The sequence below is a fragment of the Euleptes europaea genome, chromosome 11, assembly GCF_029931775.1.
Source record: "Euleptes europaea isolate rEulEur1 chromosome 11, rEulEur1.hap1, whole genome shotgun sequence".
Classification (NCBI taxonomy): domain Eukaryota; kingdom Metazoa; phylum Chordata; class Lepidosauria; order Squamata; family Sphaerodactylidae; genus Euleptes; species Euleptes europaea.
This window is the reverse complement of record NC_079322.1, coordinates 55,558,557-55,564,935: the sequence shown is the minus strand read 5'-3', so window position 1 is coordinate 55,564,935 and position 6,379 is coordinate 55,558,557.

Genomic DNA, 6,379 nt, shown 5'->3' with positions numbered 1-6,379 from the left:
TTTGCCACCGGTGGGAGGTTTTTGGGGCAGAGCCTGAAGGCAGGGTTTGGGGAGGGGAGGGACTTCAATGCCATCGAGTCCAATTGCCAAAGCGGCCATTTTCTCCAGGGGAACTGATCTCTATCGGCTGGAGATCAGTTGTAATAGCAGGAGATCTCCAGCTACTACCTGGAGGTTGGCAACCCTATCAAACACAGTTCTCCCTTCTTAGTTTTATCCTCACATCAAGCGTTGCGAGAGAGAGGCTGGGACGTGGCTGGCAGGTTTCATGGCAGAGTGGGGATTTGAGGCTGGATTTTCCAGCTCTTAATATGACACTTTAATCACTACATTACACTGGTTCTCACTGGGCCCAGTCAGCCTTTAGTATAATCAAACACCCTGTAGTAAGATCAGGGTTTGTTTGTCACTCTGTTGAAAGCTTATGTCATGTAGAAAGCAGTTCTGGAAAATTAACAGCGTTTCCAAACTACAAATGTGTGACAGAGGATAATCAGGCCCAGCCTTGACATCCTGTAATATTCCTTGACAATGTCCTTGAAAAAGCACATACAGATTCTTAGCAGGAGGGAAGGGCCTCAGGACAGTCTGAAAAGGAACCCAACAGAGCCAAACTGCAGACAAATGCCAGCAGTTGTTGCCAGGAACAGAATGCCAGGCTGAAAGAAGGTCTTGGAATTCATCTCACCTTGTTCAAGAAGTGCTCACAGCTGCCAAAGGAAGCTTGTTCTTGATCTGCCTATATTCTGGGATGAAAACCTGGGCCTGAAAAAAAAGCTTATGAGTAAGTTGCCCTCCCAACCTACCCTTCCAATCTCTGTAGAGGCTGCATTGCTTTCATTTTTTCAGAAATCTTCTGAGCATATATCTAGGGTTGCCAGCCTCCAGGTGGTACTACAACTGAACTACAGGCGACAGAGATCATTTCACCTGGAGAAAATGCCACTTTGGAAGGTGGACTCTATGGCATTATACCCCATTGAAGTCCCCCCCTCCCCAAATCTTGCCCTCCTCAGGCTCCACCCCTAAAATCTCCAGGTGTTTCCCAACCCAAAGCTGGCAGCCCTAGAAATATCAGTATTACATACTTAGGGCCAAATGATATGTGACGTTGAAATTTTGTGGCAGAACTCCCAATGTGCCATTTGGCTGTAAAAGAATAGCTATGGGGAGCCCTAATGTAGATAAAGAACATGTTACAGGAGAAGATATGTTTTTCTTCCCCCACATGCATAAGGATGTACAGTTACAGAGAGAAAGATAGAATGGTTAAGCACTGAGCTAGATTCTGGGATGAGAAAATGGCCTTGGAAAAGGTACGAGCCATAGTACTCATCTTTATCATTCTTATTCTGCAATACAATCCTAAAGAGAATTGCACACTTCTATGCCCTTTGGTTTAAATGAATCCAGAAGGGTATAATTCTGCTTATGATTGCACTGTCAGTCATTTATTTGGCTGGGAATGGGAAATCCAGCTATGGAAATCTTGTTGATACATTTCCCAGCATTACAGTCCCAGAAACCTCTCTGTTTTAATTAGCCTACCACTTGAAGTAATTTCACTTCAGTAGCCGGATTCCACCATGTTCCCACGAAGGAATCATAAAAGGTATACATGAACTATGTTGCTATGAGCTTCAGATCTTTAGATAATGATATCAAATGTGGTTCTTGATGTGAAATAAGGCGTCTCCTGGGTAAGTCAAAAGGGTGTTTACTTTTGTCTTGAACTTTCCTACAAGAATACTTTAGTTTGTCTTGCTAGTCATTTCTAAAGGTTCCTCTCTACAGAATTCTTAGAAGAAGTGGGCACCTAATAATGAGAGTTACGGATGTGTCTTTACCACATTGGAGAGGTTTTGCGTTTGTGCTCGGTGCTCATGCAAACAAACACAGAAAAGTCAACCCTCTGATGAATCCCTGTAACATGCTACAACTTAATTCACTACTGAGCTGACAGGCTGAAAACATTTGTCTCATCTAACCACAAAACTTTAAAAGAGAGGAACCGTTTGGTATAACATTTTCCTGTTCTTGGGGCTGCTGTGGGTTTGGTGAAACAAAAGGGATATTGCTGTGGTACATCTTGAAATTATGTATTCTTGGCCTGTATTTTCATACACAAACTGGATTTTATTATGAAAATGGGATGGTCCCTCTTTGAAAAGAAAAGGGTATAAGTAGTCGGACCTCTTCTCCCGCTAAAGGGTACTACGAGGGCATGGGGGCCAAAGACTGGCATAAGAGCAAGACATTGTTCCCCACAAAATGGATGCCTCTTAGAGAGTTTTGGGATCCATCTTGTGTGTCAAGCTTGGCAGGAAGGCAGTTGGCTGCTGATGTTTTCCCCTGGCCCTAAGGGGTGCCTGGCTGGACAATGGGGCTAGCTAGTTTCCATTGTGTCACCCTAAGGTGATTTAACCAGTGCTCTGAGCAGACCACTACTTACCCTGTCTGCACCCATCCCAGCAATCAATAAGTATTCGGGAGAATACCCCAGGCATTCTCTTGGGTCCTGACGACTCATCAAGCCTTCCTATCTTTTGTTCAAAAAGCAGTCAATTCTTTGTCTCTGGCTTTCCTGCCATACTGCCTCAGGACCCCTTTTGGGGTATAAATATTGGTCCTTTGGCCATCCATAGTGTGTGTGCCTGCTCTGGATCTGTGTATGCACCGGATCTGTGTATGCACCCCTACTTGTGTGTGGGTTCCTGGAAACGCTGGTCGTTTTCCTCTTCAGCACTGCTTTCCCTGGATGTCCCTTCAAGACTGGTAACTATCTCCCACCCTGATACCCTATCCAACTTCCACCCTTTTCTCTTAGTTAGCTCTTGTATGCTTTGTGTGTGTGTGTGCTTGTTGCTTAAAATATCTTTTTTGTTTTACTATTTTTATTCTTTAATAAAACCGTATTTTAATTATACAACCGCCTGCTCATTTGAGAGTTTTCACCCAAGGCTATCCTGGTATACATAGGTTATGGATCCCAGTTACCCCTTCTCACTCTCCGTGTCCAGTTAATTCCCTCAGCTAAAGTGGAGACTGCCTATTTAGGGTAACAAATGGAGCCCAGGTATGGTCCTTTTCATTTTCAGCACATTTAGCTTCTGAACGCTGTTCCCCTTAACATTATAAATCCTATTTTGCCTGTTAATTGTGCAGTGTCAATGGGAGATTTCAAATCTAGCCCACAGTGACAGGAGGAAGTGATGATAGATTCTACATAGATAGAATGGTGTGCATTTGGCATAATTTAATTATTGCTCCCACCCCACCCCAATAAAGTAAGGAATAAATAAGATGCATACATGTACAGATCCAAATATATTCAATATTGCAGTAAAATGCCGTTCTGGAGATCTTATCTGAATGTGTAAAGAGGAACCGCTTTTGAACATTAAATATGGGTCTGACTCAACCACAAATCCATCAAATCTAGAATTCCAAAGCAGAACCCTTTGAAAAGCAGTTGACAAATTAGTTCTGTGCATTACCAAATGTCTCAAATGCCAAAATAGATTTGAATTCTTCTCTAAGAAGCCATCACTCCTCTGTAAAAACATCAGGGGGAAATATTTGAGTCATGTGCTCTCAGAAATGTTAAAGTCATGTGTTCCACAAATTATCAAGTTATCTACAAGCAGATTCATTACGGGGAACATAAGAAATCCACTGGAAAGAAAATCCATGCCCCATAGCTAGTAGGATTGGAGGTATTTACCTGATGTTTTCAGTTAAAATAATTCCCTTTTTAATACAATCTGTTACCTAGTGTGCCCATCCTCTTTGGTAAATTATTTGGTAACTTTACTGGGGTGAAAACTAGAGGAAATGAAAACTGTTTCACCACTAACTTCCTTCCTCCTCTCGCTGTTAAGAATTTGCATTCTACAAAAAAAAAAAAAACTTTTAAGAAACAATGTTGCTATGGAAAAAGCATTATACCAGAAAGATTTCATCTGTTGGCCATACAACCTCCAGGGGTGATCTACAAATCTTGCGGGGCATACAGAACTTTGGGCAGCAAGTGGAAAACATTCAGGATTTTAGGCTGCCCCTTCTCCCAACTTGCAAGGGCTTCTGTCAGTCAGTGGAGTAGAGTAGTTCAATACTGTTTGCACCACCCTGAGGATAAGATACCAGGAATAAGAAATGAACAGGAATAAACCTTGGCAATTAAGAAGTCCCCTGGTGGTCATTAGAAACCAAGGTCTCATTGAACGTATGACTAAAATTTGTGCATCATATGCATATATCATAAATATACCTATATATTTATTTTTTTATCGTAGTGCGGGTATTATGCTGAATATTTGGTGTGTGGTATTGGGTTTAAGGTTAAGAACAACTGATTTCGCTAATTATCTTGTTGGAGTGCAGCACAACATTTTGCTACAATGCTGCCAGGAAGACAATGGCTGCTCTAATAATTCAGCTTTGTAAAGAGCTGCACCGTTATGCAGTTTATTTTCGAGCATGCCTTCTTGAATACAATACAGTGGTGCTGATTTTTGTGTAATCATACATGGGATCAGATTGTAGAAATCATTGTGTGGCTCTAGTTGTTGTTATTCACCATAAATTGACAAATGGCCGAGCAGGAGGGGATATTTTGGGATGCGGGGGGGGGGGGGGGCCTGCAGGGCCAGTAAAAATAAACTGCTAATTTCAGTTGTATGTATTGTTACCATATTGTTCTTAGAGTATTTAATATTGCCTGACAGGTAGAGAAGTTTAGCAAAAGGCAGCATTTCCCAGCACTCTCAGAGAGAAATGGAAAATGACAACCTGGCAGATAGCCAAACTGGTCCATTTAGAAACAACATCCAAAAGTGTCATATCGGTTATTAAATTTATTTGCTTGTTACAGGACGTCTGACACATTTTCCAATAAAGTATTCTGAAAGTAAGTTCCACTTCCAAGATATTTCCTTAATACTTTTCAATAAAACAAATTAACAGATAATACAGTTCTTAAGAGCAGGAGATCTAACAACGCAAATCGGTAGATGACCAAGTGTACAAGTCAGGCAACTTAAGAACACTTCAACAAATAAAATGGACCCTTTGAGGCCCCTTTTTAAGGCAAACAAACAAACAAAAAAGGCAGTAAGGTCCCAGGGCCAGCAGACAACTGACTCTGTAACTAATGTGGAGTTTATGATGGCCAATATTTCCAAATTCTATAAATATGTACGGAGCCGACATCCCAGTCCTGTTGAGAAGGTGCAGTTTGTATGATGTAGTGAGCTAGCTGTCAAGCCCGACTTAGAACTCATCTTCTGGATAAACGTTAGCAAAAACATTCACAATGGGGGAAGGGAAGAAAAAAGCTGTTTCAGGGCATGATGGAAAAAAACGGCCTCCCAGGCCAGCCTGCAGGAAGGAGAACGCTTCGCTTGTTGCGTGAATGTCTGTCATGCAGCTGTTCCAGCCACAGCAACTGGGGGAGGGGGGGGATGTAGGATTTCTAAATGCGTGTAATGGACCCACGCCGTGTGTGGGGGGGGTAAGAGTGCCAAAGCTCTAGCAGGCGACGAAGAAGCAGAGCTCGGAGAAAGCGCCGGGAGGAAAACCAACATTGTGCAATAGTGCACATGAAGCTGCCTTATACTGACTCAGAATATTGGTCTATCGGGGTCAGCATTGCCTCTTGTTGAAAATAAAACCAGGGAGAATGCAAACTTCTGTTTGGCCATTTTTGCATGGTCAATTTTGATGCTCGCTCAAAGCTCTTTCTTTAAAATGCGACTTTAAAAATGCCTTTTTACGGTCCTGAAGCAAAAGGAGACGTTCCACTCCCCACCCCACTCGCCTGCTCCTGTGTTCCTGTTTGCATAGCTGGTTGCATATGCACAGCTAATGCACCTCTGTTGTTTTGCATTGTTCCTTGAGGGTGATTCTTCGAGGCGGGCACCAAAGGTCGAGTTAAATAGGCTCTTTGGCAGTGCTTTGTTTAAATCCGTTTGCATAGCTGGTAGCATAGCTAACGCGCCTCTGTTGTTTTGCATTGTTCCTTGAGGGTCATTCTTCGAGGCGGACACCAAAGGTCGAGTTAAATGGGCTCTTTGGCAGTGCTTTGTTTAAGTCCGTTTGCATAGCTGGTAGCATAGCTAACGCTCCTCTGTTGTTTTGCATTGTGCCTTGAGGGTGATTCTTCCTGGCGGACACCAAAGGTCGATTTAAATGGGCTCTTTGGCAATGCTTTGTTTAAATCCGTTTGCCTAGCTGGTAGCATAGCTAACGCGCCTCTGTTGTTTTGCATTGTGCCTTGAGGCGGACCCCAAAGGTCGGGTGACATGGCCCCTTTGGCAATGCTTTGTTTCAATCCGACCCGGCGAGAAGTCCTGGGAAACCCGAGAACTCGCGCGCGGTT